Consider the following 20,622-nt stretch of genomic DNA (forward strand, 5'->3'; position numbering starts at 1 on the left):
CTGTTACAAAATATAAAATTTCCCCAACTTTAATTAGTTATATTACTATATTAAGATAAGGACAAAAAATTAAACAGATGAATAATATGTATTTATATTAATTAAAAACTCAGTTGTACTCTAATTTATAAGAGAATGAGAATAAGTGGGATGAAACAAGAAACTTGTGATAAGTGATTAGTATCTAAATACCTTTTTATTTTTTCTTTATTGTAGTCACCCAATTTTAATGGCGTTGTCTGGTTCTTGTAGGACGATTAAGAAATAGCAAAATGTTCATTTTAGCCCTCGTACTTATTAGATAAGTTCAATTGGGCTAAATTTATTGATTTAAATCAAAAATCAAGATGTTCAATTTCTTGATTTTATAACTAAATTTCTTGATTATTTGATTTAAGCCCAAAAATTAAGAAGCTTAATTTCTTTATTTTCTTGATTTTTGGGCCTAAACTAAGAAATCAAGAAAACCAAGAAAATCAAGAAATTAAGCTTCTTAATTTTTAGGCTTAAATCAAAAAATTAAGAATGAACTTAAATTGAAACTTCTAGACTAAATTGAAATTCTCCAATAAGCATAGGGGTGTAATTGAGCTTTAAGCCATTAAGAAATTATATATATAAGGGATTGTTTTTTTAGTTGAGAAGTCCTTATTTCCCCACAAGAGGAGAAAGCATATTTATTAGATATGATTGTAGCTAATGTAACTGCAAATTGGGCCATTTGCATTTGCATATCCACAGTTATTTAGTTGTAAAGAACCTTGAATATTGTAAGGCCACACTTTTACATTCTTGTAAATTTTTAAAGAATATTTATTTAATTAAATTATTGTGTAATTCATAATTATATGGTAAAGTTTTCTTTCACAATAAGATTGATGGACTCTAGATTTATTTTTAATATTAACTCATGAATGTTAAGGAAATGAAAAATTGCAGGTCATAAGTGTTATTTTTAGAAGGAAATTCTGCTGAGGTTTAAGAAGAAGATAAATTTTTACAATTGAGACATTTGAATAATTAAATGATATAATTAATAGTAGTTTGGCAGGAAGTGATATTGAAGATATGAAAGTCTGATATATGTAGTAGTTGGTAATATAAATAGTAATAAAAATAAAAAGTAACTTAACAGGTGATTGGTGTTATAAAATCACAGGTGAAATAGTGATCAAAGAAAGCACCATTGTATTATACCTTTCGCAAGTTGAGTGCATTAGATCAATAATTGTAGGAGAAGAGAATCACAAGTGAAATTGATCTAGTGATCCAAGAAAGCACCATTGTATTGCACATTTCCCAAGTTGAGTGCATCATATCAATAATTGTAGGAGAAGGGAAAGAACCATCAACAAACTTGATCCTGTTCTTTTAGAGAAGTGCCATTTTCATGGCCAAGAGTGATAATTCTTTCCTATAAAGACTGGAGATACTAACACAAGTGCTGGATTCTCATTAGGATGAAGGTTTAATGTATTTTGGAGAAAATCATTTGCTAGATTTTCCATTAATGAACAATGAGAAAGAGGAAATTTGAGATATGGGAATGAAATAAGAGCTTCCAAAAAAATTGAGAAAGCTCAAGAAAAAGAAAGAAAATAAATAACCATCTAGGAAAATATTTACTATTATACCTCATAAGAAAGTGGAGAAATTATTACATTGATTTTGAGTAAATTTAGCTTGATGCACTTATATAAAAATACAGAGAACTAGTTGTACATGTAACAACCTAATAGAAGAAGAATAAATTATAACTTGTTCCATTCAACCATTTTATATTTTTTGTGGTAAAAAATCATTCTCGAAAAGTTTTGATTGAAAATGAATAAAATTCTATTTCTAATTCATGTGATCATGACGCATTGTGTTAAGTTGTGTATCCATGATATATGACATAGAAAATGATCCTCTCAGTTCATGGTAATCTACTAGGTTTCTCATCGCTCATAAGACTAGCACATTTTTCAATATTGTGCAATCATCGATAGAGTTTTGCTAATATGAGCAAACTTCTATAATGCCTAGGAGCCAATGATTACAAATGTGAAGGTCATTTTCACAAATACTCTTTGATCTCTTAAAATCAACTAAGAAATCTTATCCTTTCATTGGATGTCACTATCATCTAGTGTCCAAAACGAGTATGGCAGGTGCCAAAAGGAAGCTAAGAGGAAGAAAAATATGATCTTAATGGCTGATCGTTGAAATGGCACTCCATTTATTTGAAATTAGCCTCAATAGCCATCAACTTCCTTGTAATAATCTATCTTCTTTGGGTAAGTTAATATGTGAGGCTTCGTAAAAGAGCTTTGCATCCTATTGGGTACCTACTGAAAAATAGTTCATATATAGTGTAGTGGGTGACAGTGGCACATCAAAGAGCTCAGCTCTGATCAACAATTAGCAAAGCAAAAGGGTATAGCCTTACTCAGCAGTTCATAGCAAAAAATAATCAAGGCTCGACCCATCCATCAACAAAACCAAGTTAAAATTCAAAAGTCGATTACACAGGTATACAAGTCTATAATAGAGATGGAAAATGAAAACAAGTGCATCAAAAAAGTGGACCTCGACACAATCACAGGAAGCTGACATTCAAAGAAGTTCGAAGGCAGTCCCAGTGCTGAGTATGCTCTCTCCTCTATCCAGCAAGATGTTGCCTCTGTGAAAGGCTCTCCTTAGCTTGCTAGAAGCTGGAACTCAGGGATACTACTAAGCCCTGGATATGAGTTTCTTGTTCTGACCAAAGCCTAGAGATGTTGACTAGCTAAGCCATGGTGTTACGAGCCTCAACATACTCTTTCTGTAATTCTGCAATGAGCTTGGCTATCCTCTATTCTCTAGCCTGGAGTTCAGTTTTGAGCTGAACACCTGTGTCACTATGAGCAAGGATGGTAGCTTCTACCTGTTTAGCCTCTGTCTTGCAATCCTAGAACTCTTTCAACTGTTGTTCTAAGGAGATATCGTCTAAAGTAACTCCTTCAGAGCTCTTAAAGAGATGTGTCAGATCTGTATGGAGAGTTCGTAGATGGGCTCGAACATTGTTAGATAAGGGAATCTATAGCAGAAGTGTAATCGAGTTGTTAGCATGTGCAAGGCCATTAGCAGATATTTGATCTAATAGCAGAGCCAAAAGTTGACAGAAGCACTCCTGAGCTTCCCGGACTATAGCTGGATTAAGTATAGGATCTAATGATGGTGAAGTAATTGCTAAGGTGGATAAGAACAAGAGATCCTATCTGGCCAGTGGACTCTTAAACTTAGAGAACTTTGACAACCTGAAGGTAGACAATGGAAAGAAAAGAATCATTAAGACCTAAGACAAACAAAGACAGAATTAGCAACTAATTGTATTAAGGAAAACTAATGAAGTGAAGGAGATACCTTGAAGGCAATAGTTGTAAAGCTAGAAGGATCCTTTTTGGGACTGTTGCCAGATTCATAAGTTGGCCTATAGGATCCTCCTCAATAGATATAAAACCAAGCACCAATTCTTCAACCTGAAGCATAGCATAAACTTCATCAACATATTTCATTAGGCTGTCATCCTGGCTAGTGAGAGGTCGAAAGTCAGAAGAAGTAAGTGTAGCTAGTGGCTTCACAATTGAGATATCTAATGGAGCCTAAGGAGTCTGTTCTAGAATATCATAGCCAATAATTTCAATAGTCTCTGACAAGCTGACTCCACCTGGAGGTAGATGCTCTATAATATGGAATGATCACTAGAGAGGTGAGGTAACCTTGGTAGAACTCTATGGCATGTTGATCTTAATCATGGATGGAGTGGCAGTTGGCTCTGCTTTCTTTGGGGTTGGAGAGTTTAATGCATGACCTGTACGAACATGGTTAGTACACAATAACAGGAAAAAAAAAAAAAAAAAAGCTAAGAAACAAAACAGTTTTGGGCCATACCTAATTGGGGAATGAGGAAAGTCTTTGCTCGAATCTTCCACCATTCAGAGAACTCAAGAATGTCATAAGCTAAAAGGGACTAATGTTCTCTAGTCCTCACTGGTCGCATGACTAATGTCATTTGCTAAAGTGTATCTCATCCTATTAGCAAAGGCTAGCCCATCAGACAGCAAAAAGGTAAGCGATAACCTAAACATATCCTAGCTGACGTGCAAACAAGCAGTGAAGATATAGCTCATAGCCATAAAGAGAAGTACGAGGCCAACTGAAGGCCAGTAAGAGCTGCTACAACTCTCAAAGTGATAGACATGGGTCCCAATGCAAGTAACAGTTGCAATGTCAGGACTAGAGTGGTAATAGAGCAGTCAACAGTGGTTCATCACAGACAACATTAACCAAGCTCAAGTTTATCAGCCTCATCAAGTGCATATTTTTCCATGTTTACTCATTTTTGGGGCAAGGCATTCAACTCATTCTGTCTAGCTATCATGTAGTTGGGGCTATGATTTCATGCAACCAAGGTCCCATGAAGCAGATTGTTTGCCCAGAAGAATCTCATATGAGCTAGATAATGGATAGGGCAGGACACATTGAGCAGCTTCATCAAAGGTAGCAACTGGGTATAAATAAGAATAAAGAGGATTAAAAGAAATGATAATGGTGGCCCTATTCAAGGAAGAATAAGAGCAAGTTATGGTGTGAACATTGAAAGATAGGTTGATGGTGATAATAATACACTTACCCGGGGGTCATTTGGAATAACAGTAGCAGCCAGTGGTGGATTGGCTTGAGGATTGGATAGGCCCATGGAAGAAAGTTTAGCTACAGTGATTTGTGAAAACGAAATAGCTAGCTCAGAAAAAAAGCATTTGAGAAGCAAGTCATGTAACACCCCGAACCTCCAAGCTCTAAATAGTATCATTTTTGGTCTGTAACTAGTACTATTCAAAGACACTTTGAGGACAAAAAAAAAAGGGAAATTAATTGAGATAGACACAATAAAAATTCAAGTGAACTAAAGACCTAAGGACTCATCGGGTATTATGAAAAAGAAGGATTATGACTCGATGAGGGGCATTTTGATCAATTCACTTAAAGAGTTGATTTTTACCAAAATGTTAATTAAATTAAATGAAAATAATATATTGAATTATGAAGAAATTTTGAGGAAAAATTAAGTATAAATGTAAAAAGAAAAGAAATAAAAACTTAAGTTTAATTACCTTTATGACACAATTAAAATTTTGATTTAAATAAACTAATTTTTAGGGAGAAATATATAAGAGACAAGACAATTAACTAAAATTAAAAAAAAAAAAGTCATTTCCCTTCTTCTTTCCTTCATGTGCCACCACCCTCTCCCACACTCTCTCTCTCTCTTTTCTTCAATCCAACATCAATAATCCCTCTCAACCCTTGATTTCCCACCTTTCATCTATGGGTTTTCCACCTAATTAGCAGAAAACAACAAAGTGCTCTTTGATTGAAGGATTTACGCAAGAAGAACAAGAGATTTGGAAAAGAAATTGAAGATTAGAAAACCTTAATTAAAGGTAAGTCTCCCTTCCAACCTAAATTAGCTTAAGCTCATGGAATTAAGGTTGAACTAGTGAAAATAATATGAAAAATGAAAGAATTATTGATTGAAATTTACACCATGAAATTTTGGTCCACTTTGGGAAAACTTGAGGTTTGATGTGTTTTAGCTAAATTGATGATAAATTCAAGTTTAATTAAAGTAGTATACATGTTTGGGGTAGTGAAATTTTATGGGAATTTCATAAATTAGAAAATGGAATATTAGGGTTCATGGGAAATTAGGGCTTTTATGTGGTGCTATGCAATTAAGGTTTATAGGACCTAATTATGGTCATTTGAGGTGCCTTGAGGGTGAATTGACATTTATAGGATGAATGGAAGTAATGAAATGGTATGGATTAGGGAAATTGCAAACTAGGGTTTTGGAAAATTTAGGAGTTTTGGAAAATAAAGTGCTAAGGATGTATTAATGTTAAATTATGATCATTTGGGGTGAATTAAATGTGAATTGAGGATATTTAGTGGAAGTAATTAAGGGAAGTGACAATTGAACCTTAAGACAGAATTTCTAGACACTGAGTCTAGTGTGCTTGGCAGCTCATAAGTTGAGCTACATAACTCCAATTGGTGTAAAATCATTTGGAAATGAAACTTAAGACATAGGATAGAACTTTCATGAAGATACCCTACCCATAAAATGACCTTAAGCTGCCCTAAATGAGCCTTGAACCTAGAGGTGGAATTCTGGACACTGACAGTGTGACCACGTAAATAGTAAACTTTGCATTATCATAACTCTCTCTAGAAAACTCCAATTTAGGTGATTCTTGAATTGATGGAAACCTGAAACATAGTAGAATATTTCATATGGAGAACTTAAGACCAAATTATGAACTTAACCCAATCAAATTGCTGAGCAAAGTTGAGTCAACCAATCTGCCAGAATCTGGAAGCTGTAAAATTGGTACACAAACAGTAAATTTTGAATTGTTATAACTCACTCTAAAAAACTCCAATTTAGTTGATTCCTGAACCAATGGAAACTTGAAACATAGTAGAATATTTCATATGAAGAACTTAAGGCCAAATTATGAACTTAACTCAATCAAATTACTAAGCAAAGTTAGGTCAATAAATCTGTTAGAATCTGCCCACGTGAACACTAACTATTGATTTAATCATAACTTGAGCTAAAGAAGTCTAAATTAGGTGATTCAAAAAGGAAAATAAATTTGAGACTTAGAGGAATAGTTTTCATGAAGAAAACCTCACCAAATTATGATGGGAACTAGGTAAAAATTTGGTTCAAAGATTAGGGCACCAAGCTGCTTAAAATCCAAAACTCTTTCAATTTTACAAAGCTAACTTAGGATGCATTAGATATTCATGTAATGTGTACTTGGCAGCAATTGAGATGAGTATTGGGGTATTCTATTTGTGTGTTTTCAGTAGAAAAAGAAGTTAGAACAGACAAGGAAAAATAAGTAACGAGAAAGGAGAATTATTAAAGGTTTGTGCACAACTAACCTTTTTCTTTGTTTTAACCTTGTAAATTGATTTGAATGAGTTTAATTTAGAATGAGATATGGTTTTTCTCTTGCATTTGATAAATTTGGGTGTTGCCACCTCTATATGGGTTTTATGAAGATTTGAATGTGTTTATTGGGTTGCAAATGTGATTGTTGATTCAGAAACTTTTGAAAATTGTTTTGAAATCACAGTTAGCATGACAGTCCCTTTTGGAGCTCCCCAGTAGTAACAGCTACTTGGGGTTTGATATTTTATTATGATTATGTCCCCCAGTAATAACTGTTAGTGGGGTGAGACTATATGAGTACTCATTAGCTAGCTAGCCCTTCCCTCATTAATAATGGTTAATGAGGTTGATTTGCTTTGTCGTGGTGTACAACACGACATTGATTGTGAAATTTTGTGTCATAGTCTAACCTGTGTGTTAATGTTGGCAACACTTATGCTTTGTGAATTGTGATTTGTGAAGTATGATTTCTCATTTGAAAGGTGATTTTAATAAATAGTTTCTATGGACTTAGAACTATTGTGATATTTTCATGCTTATGGAAAATATAATTTATTATGTTTTGACAAGTTGTGCGTTATTTTAAGTTTTGAAATTCTTAGTTGTGCACCACTGAGTGATATACTCAGTGATAGCTTATTTATGCTGTCGCAGGTAAGGGAAAGGAGAAGGCTGCTAAGTAAGAGACTTGGAAGCAGCATTTTGTATTGATTGTGGGTATATATAGTAGATATACACCCCTGTAATTTCCTTTTGATGTAATTTGTATCTATATGTATGGATGTACGAATATTGAGCAGCTTGTATTAAAAAGCATTACATTGCTAAAGCATTTTGAGTTTGTAAATATTTGTACTTTATTTTGACTTTTGTAATATTAAGTTTACTTCATCTAATGAATGTCTACTTGAAATATAATTAAATTTATTATGCTTGTGAAACAGATTGAATGAAATCTTTTATTTGATTTATTTTATGATTTCAACAGGTTATAAATTTTGGATTTTTCTAAAGTTTTAACCACCATAATGTAGTTTTCCGTAAAATAAAGATTAAATAAAATGTTATGTTTAGTTTAAAATCCTTTATAGTATATTTAATAGGTTATCGGTAGGTGTAGTTCTGTAATTCATTAGATATGCTACGGAAACATGTCATGCCTTACAAGGGATAAGGTGTGATATGTTTTAGTAGTATCAGAGCTTTGGTTTTCATACAAGTTTTTAATTTCATATTTGAAATATTTTGATAAGTACAACTGCTCAATTATCATTAATTGATACATATAGTGCATTACATCATGAATATGGACTAAGTGAGGGAAACCTCCTTGTGTTAGTTGTTCAGGGAGTAAAATTCTTTGTGATTCATCATGGAAGAGGGGGATCACACCGTAGAGCAATCTGTAGTAGCTGAGTTACAGGGGGAGGCCCCAGTTCCTCAAAATTCCAGTGAGTCAGTTGCACTCTTCTTGCCCATGCAGTTTTCTGCTCAGTTCACTCAGCAGATGGCTACACTATTTCAAGAAATGGCTGGCAATATACCTATCCAAGCTCCAATAAAAGCACCTCCAGTGCAACCACCACCCCCAGCCATACAGTATGAAAAGTTAATGAAGTATGGGGCAAAAAAGTTAATGAAGTATGGGGCAATAAAGTTCAAGGGTACAGTAGATCCATTGGAAGCAGAATAATAGCTTGAGAGAATGGAGAGGATATTCAAGAAATTACACAGCATAAATGATCTGAAGTTCGAATACTCAGTTTCCCTACTGCATGGAGATGCATATGAGTGGTGGAAGACCATTCCCCACAGTTTGGCTGAGCCCCCAGTGTTGATATGGGATGACTTTTTAAGGGAGTTTAGACAGAAGTATGTTCCTGATACATATGTGGATATGAAGCTTTAGGAGTTTTTAAGTCTGAAACAAGGGGACAAGACTATAGCAGAGTATGAGAGGGAGTTCTCTCACCTGAGTCACTATGCTAGAAGTCTACTTACCACCACCAGGGACAGATGCAAATGGTTTGAGGTCGGGTTGAGACCTAGTCTGATACTGCAAGTGGTTAGGTTTTGACATGATAACTTCTCAGAACTGATATCCCAAGCTCTGGAATTAGAAAGAATTGAGTCAGAAGGGGCCATTAAAAAGGGAATTGAAGAAAAAATAAGAGTGGGAAGACTTCTAGTCAAGCTTCTAGCAGTGGTTCGGGCAAGAGAAAGAGCTTTGGGGGACCGAGTAACAGAGGATCTGGTGGGGGAAATTCTCAAGGCAGAGGCCACCTAGATCCAGTTAGCAGACATTTAGGGGTTCCTTTCCTATCCGTACCTATGAGACCTGTGGCAAGACACATGGAGGAGTATGTTATAAGGCCATAGGTGCTTGCTACAACTGTGGTGGAAGTGGGCATTTTGCTAGAGATTATACTATTACCCACAGATTTGGGCCACCTACCACCACTGAGAGATCTGTTCAAGGTTTTGCCTCCAGAGGACTACAGACAGTCAGTAAAGGCTGAGGTAGGGATAGAGGTAGCACTTCTGGCAGTCAGGGCATAGTGAGCCAACCAGAATAAAGAGGTGCACCAGCCAAGGTGTACACTATGCGCCAGAGGGAGGAAGTAGAGACCTCAGATGTAGTTGTTGGTACTTTCTCCATCTTTAGTAGAGATGTATATGTGTTATTTAATCCGGGCTCTATGCATTTGTATGCTAGTGCTAAGATTGTATGTTCTGCTGCCATCCCTTGTTTGAAAATGGACTTTGATGTGCTTATGACTAGTCCGTTAGGCTAGGAGGTTAGGGTTAAAAAATTGTATAAGGATTGTCCTTCGATAATCCAAGGACAAACATTCCTATTGAATTTAATCGAAATGCCCTTCCAAGATTATGATATCATTTTGAGCATGGATTTGTTAGCCAGGCATCATGCCATGATTGACTGTAGGTTGAAGACAATCACTTTTGGTCTTCCCGAGTACGCAGATGTAGTGATACACGGAGAGAGGCAATTATTGCCATCCAACATTATTTCAGCTGCACTTGCTAGAAAGATGATTAGAAAGGGTGTGAAGCATATTTGGCCCATGTGATAGACACCCAAGTAGGGAGCCCAGAATTAAGGGATATTCCTACTATATGTGATTTTTTGGATGTCTTTTCGGAAGAATTGTCGGGATTGCCTCCAAAGAGAGAGGTGCAGTTTGACATTGAGATTATGCCTGGTGTGGAACCAATTTCCATCACTCCTTACAGGATGGCACCTGCTGAGTTAAAAGACTTAAAGGTGCAATTGCAGGAATTGCTAGATAAGGGTTTCATCCACCCTAGTGTGTCACCTTAAGGAGCACCAGTATTGTTTGTGAAGAAGAAGGATGGCACTCTCTATCTATGCATAGACTACAGACAGTTGAATAAGGTGACCATAAAGAATATATATCCTCTACCACAGATTAATGATCTATTTGATCAGCTGAAGGATGCAACTGTATTCTCCAAGATTGATTTGATATCGGAATGCTACCAGTTGAGGGTGCAGGAGCAGAGTATTCCTAAAACTGCCTTTAGGACTCGGTATGGCCACTATGAGTTCTTAGTGATGCCATTCAGGTTGACTAATGCTCCAGCTGCTTTTATAAGCCTAATGAACACTATTTTTAGGCCATATTTGGATCAATTTATTGTGGTGTTAATTGATGATATTTTGGTGTACTCAAAGAATGCAGAGGAACATGATAAGCAATTGAGGATAATATTGTAGACTTTATTGGAGAAACAGTTGTATGCCAAACTGTCGAAATATGAGTTTTAGCTAAAGGAGATTACATTTTTGGGGCATATTGTATCTGCAAAGGGTATCCAAGTGGATCCTAGCAAAGTAGAAGCTATTCTTAATTGGAAGCCACCCAGGAATGTCACTGAAGTTTGGAGTTTCCATGGTTTAGCTGGGTATTACCGCAGATTTATGAAAGGATTCTCCATGTTAGCATCTCCACTGACTAAGCTACTTAGGAAGGATGTAAAATTTCAGTGGACTAATCAGTGCAAGGAGAGTTTTGATGAGTTGAAGAGGTCTTTAACTGAAGCTCCAGTCTTAACTTTGGCTACTTTAGGTAAAGAGTATATCATATACAGTGATGCTTCTCATAATGGATTGGGCTATGTGTTGATGCAAGACAGAAACGTCATTGCCTATGCTTCTCGCCATCTTAAACCACATGAGATGAATTATCCTATACATGACCTAGAGCTAGCAGCCATTGTCTTTGCCTTGAAGATCTGGAGATATTACTTGTTTGGGGAAAAATGTTATATATACAAAGATCATAAAAGTTTGAAGTACTTGGGCACACAGAAGGAGTTGAATTTAAGGCAGAAGAGGTGGTTAGAGTTGATAAAATACTATGACTATCAACCTAGGAAAGCTAATGTGGTGGCAGATGCCTTAAGTTGTAAGACCATGGCTAGTTTGAGAGTTTCACCTTTATCCATGGTACATGGCTTGAGGACTTTACATGCCAATTTAGAGATTGATAAAGATGGTCAGGTGGTAGTTACTTGGCAAGTGAAGTCAATGTTGATTGATCAAATTAAAACAGCTACTCAGAATGATGAGAAGTACCTAAAATTGATGGAAGAGGCTAGGGATGGCAAGAAACTAGAGTTGTCTATGAATGATGAGAGCTTGTTGCTACAACAAGGCAGAATGTGCATCCCTGATAATGTTGAATTGAGGTAGGTCATTTTAAAAGAAGCACATGATTCACCTTTTGCTATGCACCCTGGTGGAACCAAAATGTACAGAACCATAAAAGAGCACTATTGGTGGAGGGGAATGAAGAAGGACATTGCAGAATATGTTGCCAAATGCCTAGCTTGTCAGCAAGTAAAGGTAGAACACCAAGTGCCACCATTGCTAATTCCCAAGTAAAAATGGGAGAGAATTACTATGGATTTCATAATAGGACTTCCACGTACACAGAAGAATCATGATACAGTTTGGGTTATTGTTGATAGATTGACCAAATCTGCACACTTTTTGCCAATGAGGATGAATTACAGTCTAGAAAGATTGGCTAAATTGTACATTAATGAAGTGGTGAGGTTACATGGAGTGCCAGTGTCTATTATATCAGATAGAGATCCAAGGATCACTTCTAGGTTCTGGGGTAGTCTTCAAAAAGCCCTAGGAACTAGATTAAACTTCAGTACAGCATTCCATCCACAGACAGATGGCCAGTCTGAAAGAATCATTCAGATTTTGGAGGACATGCTTCAGGCTTATGTGATTGAATTTGAAGGAAGTTGGGATTCACACTTTCCTTTGATTGAATTTGCTTACAACAACAGCTATCAATCGAGTATTGGGATGCCTCCATATGAAGCTTTATACGGCAGAAAGTGTAAAACTCCCTTGTGTGTGGGATGAAGGGGGTGAGAGGAAGATAATTAGCCCCGAACTTGTGCAGCAGGCAGAAGAAAAGATTAAGCTCATTAGAGACAGACTCAAGGCGGCATCGGATAGACAAAAGTCCTACATTGATCTGAAGAGAAGAGATATTCAGTATACTGTGAGTGACAAAGTATTCCTTAAAGTTTCTCCTTGGAAGAAGATCATGAGATTTGGTAGAAACGAAAAATTGAGTCCTCGCTTCATTGGGCCATATAAGGTTCTAAAAAGAGTGGGTCCGCTAGCATACAGACTTGCATTGCCTCCAGAGTTGGAAAAGATTCATAATGTCTTTCATGTCTCCATGTTGAGGAGGTACAGATTAGACCCCTCTCACATTTTGCCAGTAGAGAAGATTGAGGTGAATCCAGGCCTAACATATGATGAAGAGCCACAAAAATCTTGGCATATGAGGTGAAGTAGTTAAGGAACAAGCAGATACTTCTAGTAAAGTGTTGTGGAACCATCTTTTAGGCCAGGAGGCTACATGGGAGCATGAGGAGGACATGAGGAGGCAACACCCACAGCTATTCAGAGACTGCGACCAGGTAAATTTTGAGGACGAAATTTTATTTTTAAGGAGGGGAGAATTGTAATAGCCCGAACTTCTGAGCTCTGAATAGTACCATTTTTGGTCTGTAACTAGTACTATTCAAAGACACTTTGAGGACCAAAAAAAAAAAGGAAAATTAATTGAGATAGACACAATAAAAATTCAAGTGAACCAAGGACCAAAGGACTCATCTGGTATTATGAAAAAGAATGATTATGACCCGATGAGGGGCATTTTGGTCAATTCACTTCAAGAGTTGATTTTTGACCAAAATATTAATTAAATTAAATGAAAATAATATAATGAATTATGAAGAAATTTTGAGGAAAAATTAAGTGTAAATGTAAAAAGAAGAGAAAAGAAATAAAAGTTTAAGTTTAATTACCTTTATGACACAATTAAAATTTTAATTTAAATAAACTAATGTTTGGGGATAAATATATAAGAGACAAGACAATTAATTAAAATTACAAAAAAAAAAAGCCATTTCCCTTCTTCTTTCCTTCATGTGCCGCCACCCTCTCCCACACACTCTCTTTCTCTTTTCTTCCATCCACCATCAACAATCCCTCTCAAGCCTTGATTTCCCACCTTTCATCCATGGGTTTTCCATCTAATTAGTAGAAAACAACAAAGTGCTCTTTGATTAAAGGATTTAAGCAAGAAGAATAAGAGATTTAGATGAGAAATTGAAGATTGGAAAAGCTCAATTAGAGGTAAGTCTCCCTTCTAACCAAAATTAGCTTATGCTCATGGAATTAGGGTTGAACTAGTGAAAATAATATGAAAAATGAAAGAATTGTTTATTGAAATTTACACCATGAAATTTTGATCTACTTTGAGAAAACTTAGGATTTGATGTGTTTTAGCTAAATTGATGATGAATTCAAGTTTAATTGAAGTAGTATACCTGTTTGGGGTAGTGAAATTTCATGGGAATTTCATAAATTAGAAAATGGAAGATTAGGGTTCATGGGAAATTAGGGCTTTTATGTGGTGCTATGCAATTGAGGTTTGTAGGACCTAATTATGGTCATTTCAGGTGCCTTGAGGGTGAATTGACATTTATAAGATGAATGGAAGTAATGAAATGGTATGGATTAGGGAAATTGCAAACTAGGGTTTTGGAAAATTTTGGGGGTTTTAGAAAATGAAGTGGTAAGGATATATTAATGTTAAATTATGGTCATTTGGGGTGAATTAAATGTGAATTGAGGTTGGTTAGTAGAAGCAATTAAGGGAGATGACAATTGAACCTTAGGGCAGAATTTCTGGACATTAAGTCCAATGTGCTTGGCAGCTCATAAGTTGAGCTACACAACTCCAATTGGTGTGAAACCAATTGAAAATGAAACTTAAGCATAAGGCTAGAACTTTCATGAAGATAACCTATTTAGAAAATGAACTTAAGCTGCCCTAAATGAGCCTGGAACCTGGAGGTGGAATTTTGGACACTAACAGTATGACCACATGAATAGTAGATTTTACATTGTCATAACTCTCTCTAGAAAACTCCAATTTATGTGATTCTTGAATCGATGGAAACCTGAAACATAGTAGAAGATTTCATATGAAGAACTTAAGATTAAATTATGAACTTAACCCAACCAAATTGCTAAGTAAAGTTGGGTCAACCAATCTCCTAAGCAAAGTTGGGTCAACCAATCTACTAGAACGTAGAAGCTGCAGAATTGGTGCACGTGAATAGTAAATTTTGAATTATTATAACTCACTCTAGAAAACTCCAATTTAGGTGATTCTTAAACCAATGGAGACATGAAACATAGTAGAATATTTTATATGAATAACTTAAGGCCAAATTATGAACTTAACTCAATTAAATTACTGAGCAAATTTGGGTCAATAAATCTGCCAGAATCTGCCCACGTGAACACTAACTATTGATTTAATCATAAATTGAGCTACATAACTCCAAATTAGATAATTCAAAAAGGAAAATAAATTTGAGACCTAGAGGAACAGTTTTCATAAAGAACACCTTACCAAAGTATAATGGGAACTAGGTTAAAATTTGGTTCAAAGATTGGGGCACCAAGCTATCCACATTCCAAAACTCTTTAAAATTTACAAAGCTAAGTTGGGATGCATTAGACATTCATGTAATGAGTACTTGGCAGCAATTGAGATGAGTATTGAGGTATTCTATTTGTGTATTTTCAGTAGAAAAAGAAGTTGAGACGAACAAGGAGAAGTAAGTAACAAGAAAGGACAATTATTGAAGGTTTGGGCACAATTAACCTTTTTCTTTGTTTTGACCTTGTAAATTGATTTGAATAAGTTTGCTTTGAATGAGTTTAATTTGGAATGAGATATGGTTTTTCTCTTACATTTGAGAAATTTGGGTGTTGCCGCCTCTATATGGGTTTTATGATGATTTAAATGTGTTTATTGGGTTGCAAATGTGATTGTTGATTGAGAAACTTTTGAAATTGTTTTGAAACCACAGTTAGCATGAAAATCCCTTTCGGAACTCTCCAGTAGTAATGGCTACTTGGTATTTGATATTTGATTATGATTATGTCCCCCAGTAATAACTGTTAGTAGGGTGAGACTATATGAGTACTCATTAGCTTGCTAGCCCTTCCCTCATTAATAACGATTAGTGAGGTTAATTTGCTTTGCCATGGTGTACAACACGGCATTGAACGTGAAATTTTGTGTCATGGTCTAAACTGTGTATTGATGTTGACAACATTTGTGCTTTGTGAATTGTGATTTGTGAAGTATGATTTCTCTTTTGAAAGGTGATTTCAATAAATGGTTTCTATGGACTTAGAACTATTGTGATGTTTTCATGCTTGTGGAAAATATGTTTTATTATATTTTGACAAATTGTGCTTTATTTTAAGTTTTGAAATTCTTAGTTGTGCACCACTGAGTCATATACTCAGAGATAGCTTATTTATGTTGTCGCAGGTAAGGAAAAGGAGAAGGCTACCGAGTGAGAGACTTGGAAGCAGCATTTTGTATTGACTGTGGGTATATATAGTAGGTATACCCCCGTAATTTCCTTTTGATGTATTTTATAACTATATGTATGGATGTACGAACATTAAGCAGTTTATATTAAAAAACATTACATTGCTAAAGCATTTTGAGTTTGTAAATATTTGTACTTCATTTTTAGACTTATGCAAATGTAACTTTTGTAATATTAAATTTACTTCCTCTAATGAATGTCTACTTGAAATATAATTGAATTTATTATGCTTGTGAAACGGGTTGAAGGAAATCTTTTACTTGATTTATTTTATGATTTCAACAGGTTATAAATTTTAGGTTTTACTAAAGTTTTAACCACCACAATGCAGTTTTCCACAAAATAAAGATTAAATAAAATGTTATGTTTTGTTTAAAATCCCTTGTAGTATATTTAATGGGTTATTGGTGGGTGTAGTTCGATAATTCATTAGATATGCTACGGGAATATGTCATGCCTTACAAGGGATAAGGTGTAACAAGTCATTATGCTAAAGGACTTACTAAAGGTACAATAGTACGCAGAGTTGAGAATAGGGATCAAGTACCCTGTGCTACCTACAAAAAAGAAGAGTCGTGAAAGAAAAAAATCTACATCATATCTAAAAAAATGAAAAAAAAATCGCTTAGCCAGAGCAAATGACATAAAAACAAACAAAGGAGTCACTGCAAGCAAAGTCAAGTCACAATAAGTTCATTGTAAATAAAGAAAGTTGGAGGAGGTACCTGGAGTGATAGCTGTGGCAGTAGGTGATGTCAACATTTCCATAGTTGTGCTGGAGAGACCTAAAAGTTCATGGAAAGTCAACATTTCCATAGTAGAGCAGATGGTATGTGCAAAATGGACAATAATACTCACATGGTTTGATGGATGAAGACTTATCCATGCTGGCAACACTAGGTGGAGAGAAGTTTGCCAAGGGTTCCAGTAAAATGCTAACCCAATTCTAACTGTGAAAAGGTAAGCACAATTATCAGTGCAGCTTGAAAGGTATTTCTCATTACCCTAAAGTTTCATTGGCTTGAAGATTTGGTTATGTCAGATCAATTTATGGTGAGCAAGTTAAAATGACAGCTATATGTGTTGAAGTTGAATGACTGGAAGTGGATTTGGGTATTTAAGTTGAATTGCAATGTGACTTGAGGTTTAGATTTTAGCATTGGGTATGTGTTCTATGAAATTGCCTTGCTAGAGTTTTAGGAGTTTCTTTAGATTTTGGATAAGGTTCTTTTGGGGTGCATTAATTATTCCTTTATTGTGGTTTGATTTTCTAATTTATGGTGGAAGCTTCATGGTTAGAGTTGATATAAATGGGCTAAATTTTGGTACCATGGAGTGAAGTGGAGTGCTTTGATTGTTGTGCAAATTTGGTTATGGATTGGTATAAAGTTTAGTGGAAGACAATTTGGAAAATAATAAAGGACATTTATGGTGTGTGTAGTGAAAGTTAAGTTGGTACAACTGTGAAAGAATGTTTTATAGTTTGTTTATATTGGGCAAGCAGTGAAGCTGATGGTAGTACCACAAGTCAAGTTTGCAATTGTTTAGTCCAAAATTTCTCAAAAAGGGAGCAAAGTTTTAGTTTATGCAGTGGTTACTAGTTTGCGGTGAGCAAGAAAATTGATGTTATAAGTTGCATTTTAATTTTACATAAATTTTGGTAGCATTTCTTCTAAAAATGTGTTATGCCAAAATTTTCTCAGTCAAGACACAAACCATTAATAATCAAGATGTTTAAAGTATATAAGTTTGGGCCACATAATTCGGAAGTTCAACATGTGATCAAGGTTTCTCAATAGTCAAAGGTTCAAAAAAATTCACAGAAACTTAATTTGCAAGAATCATCCATCAATTACATGATACAGACAAAAATTATGCAATACAGTACAGTTTATTTAAAGGTGTGTTATCCAAAAAATTTTGATACTCAAAATTCATCAGTTTTATTCAAAAGTACATTACCCAAAAATTTTCCTATATTCAAATTCCAACATTCTAATCAAATTCTTTACCCAAAAAATTCCAATACCATAGTTTATCAGTTTTTATTAATTTTTTGTTACCTGAAAAATTCTAATACCCATATTCATCAATTTCGTTAATTATGTTCGTTACCCAAAAAATTCTGATACCTACATTCATCAGTCTTATCAATTCTATTTGTTATCCAAAAATTTTCGATACTAAAAAAATTTATGCAATTTCATCAAATTCATCAATAATCTATTACCCATAAATTTTTTAAAATTCAAAATCATACAATTTCATATCATTCTCTTCAAATCAAGGATTTGTTATCCAAAAATTTCTGATAAATGAAAAAATTGCCAAAAAGTCCGAGAAACATACCTTTTCCTTTGATTTTCTTCCTTTTTCCTTCCCTTTCTTTTCCTTCTCTTTTCTTTTCTTTTCTGTCTTCTTCTTTCTCTCTTCTTTTCATCCTTCCTTTCTCCTTGGTGCCACCACTACCTCCTTCTTCCCTCACCTTATGCCACCTCTTTCTTCCTTGGTCAGCGTCCCTCCTTCCTCTTCTTTTTGTGGTCAATAAAATTGGTTGCTTAAATGCTCTCTCTACCGCCAATGGTGGTTCAATGGGATGGATTTATGAGGTTTTGATTTGGATGAGAGAATGGTGAAGGATTTTGAGAGAAATTAAAAAGAAATTAGGATTTATGTGTGATTGGGAAGGAAATTAAGAGAAAAATTATGAGATTGAGAGTGTGTGTGAGAGAGAGAGAGATCAATGGAGAGGGAGAGAGAGTTGGCGAGAGAATAGCAGGGAGAAAGGAAAATCGATTGAGAAAGAGAGAAGGTGAGTGTGGTGTATTTTGAAGGTTTGGGTATCTATGAGAACTAATGGACTTATGATTGGGTGGGTGAGAGTTGTGAATTTGAGCCCATTTGTGAGAGAAATGTGAGACTGGTCCATTAGTTTTGGGCTAAAAGAATTGAGACTGGGTCCATTATATTTGAGAGAGTTAATGGGTCTAATGTGTTTAGGTAATAGGACTAAGAGATTGGACGCATTATATTTGATGAGCTAATGGGTTTATGAGAGTCATGATATTGAGCCCACTTTGAATGAAATTGATGGTCCATTATGTTTGGGTAAGGAAATTGAGAGAGGAAATTGAGAGATTGGGTTTATTGCAAATTCGTAAAAGAGTTGATAGGATTGTAATTCGGTGAGAGAAAAATAAATTGTGAATGAGTCTCTAAATTAAAATACCATATTATTTTAACTTTCAGGGTCTCTGTGGATTATGAAGAAATTGATCCATAGATTATGAAAAAAAAAATTGTGTAGCATACATATATATATATATACACACAAAGAGAAAAGAGAAAAAAATAAAATAAAGAATTAAGAGAAAAATGTGAGCCTAGTCATAGGAAAAATTCAAACCTAATTTTATTAAATAAATTTTAGCTTGCACATCGCTATTTAATTTTTATTTAATAACATTAAATGTTCTTTTATTTAATTTATTGGGTAAAATTTTGGCTTTATTATTATTGTCCATTTTTATTCAGTATATTAAATCCTTCAAAATTTTCTCTATGGAAGCAAGTCAACAATAGAAATATCAGAGCTATAGAATTTTAAGACCAGTTCAAGTCAGATAGTCGAGTGACTACCAAGGTGACATTCAAGTTCTTCTCTATATGTGTACAGCCTAAATTTTCAAGCTATACACATGGAGGCATCTATTTACACCATAATTTAATTTTAATATTTTTGGGTCCCAATTAATTAATGGGTCTAAAATATTAAATTAAATTGTCTATTTAATATGGCATGGCCCATAGCTAAAATTGGTAGCAAACCAACAATTAGTGGGTATTAATTATTTGGAATTAGACCAGTTAAATAATTACCTATATAAGTGGGTGTTATTTATTGGGCAGTTACTAATATTTAATGTGTAAGCGGGTGGTTGTGGATAGTGGTTAGTGGTGAGAAGAATGTGTAAGTAGTGGAAAAAGTGGTCACCAACCAAACTTGGCCACCAAGCAGCTTTTCTCCTATAAATAGATGTGCTGGGTTTTAGTCAAAGAACACACAACCAATCAATCAACACCTGACAGACACAATATTTTAGCTCAATTTTTCTCTAGTTCAGCCAATCTCATTTTTAGCCTAGCATCAGATTCAATTACAGTCATTACTTTTCAATTCAAGCAAGCAACTTACTTTTCTTCTGTAAACATTTTAATTCCAAGCAATCTCTTTAGTTTTCAATGCAATTTGCAACTTTCTTGTCCATATTTCAATTCCTGTGAAACTGCTTTTGATTTCTAATTTCAATTTGCAATTCCTACATATATTTACTTTTCAAGCAATCAACCCAATTAATTTTTAATGCTCAACTTACTTTTTCTAACAATGATTTAATTTTCCTGCAAAGTTATCAATTTACATTTTCAATGCACAGATTTACACTTCCCAAGCAATTAATTTACTTTTCATTAAAGTGATTAATTTCTTTTTCCAATGCACAAATTTAATTTTTTGCAAAGTTCTCAATTCTCGATTTACTTTTTAATGAACATATTTACATTTTTCACAATGATCGGCCTTTATTTTTCAAGCATAAATTTACTTTTCAATGCACAAGACAGCTTTT

The 20,622-nt window shown here is 34.7% G+C and overlaps 1 long non-coding RNA gene across 6 annotated transcripts; it reads right to left on the reverse strand.

Moving 5' to 3' along the window:
* Positions 1–2,403: 2,403 nt before the first annotated feature.
* LOC110640018 (uncharacterized) lies at positions 2,404–18,813 on the reverse strand. Of its 6 annotated transcripts, none has more exons than XR_009148238.1 (8): positions 18,344–18,813; positions 16,853–16,944; positions 16,720–16,779; positions 16,498–16,551; positions 4,658–6,407; positions 3,916–4,531; positions 3,388–3,835; positions 2,404–3,281 (listed from the first exon to the last, which is right to left on the reverse strand). It is a non-coding gene; the product is annotated as an uncharacterized LOC110640018 (long non-coding RNA). The 6 variants fall into 6 exon arrangements; XR_009148240.1 differs by having other exon boundaries at positions 3,388–3,503; positions 3,744–3,835; positions 3,916–6,407; XR_009148237.1 differs by having other exon boundaries at positions 3,388–3,503; positions 3,692–3,835; positions 3,916–6,407.
* Positions 18,814–20,622: the final 1,809 nt, after the last annotated feature.

The sequence above is a fragment of the Hevea brasiliensis genome, chromosome 4 (assembly GCF_030052815.1).
Source record: "Hevea brasiliensis isolate MT/VB/25A 57/8 chromosome 4, ASM3005281v1, whole genome shotgun sequence".
Taxonomy (NCBI): Eukaryota; Viridiplantae; Streptophyta; class Magnoliopsida; order Malpighiales; family Euphorbiaceae; genus Hevea; species Hevea brasiliensis.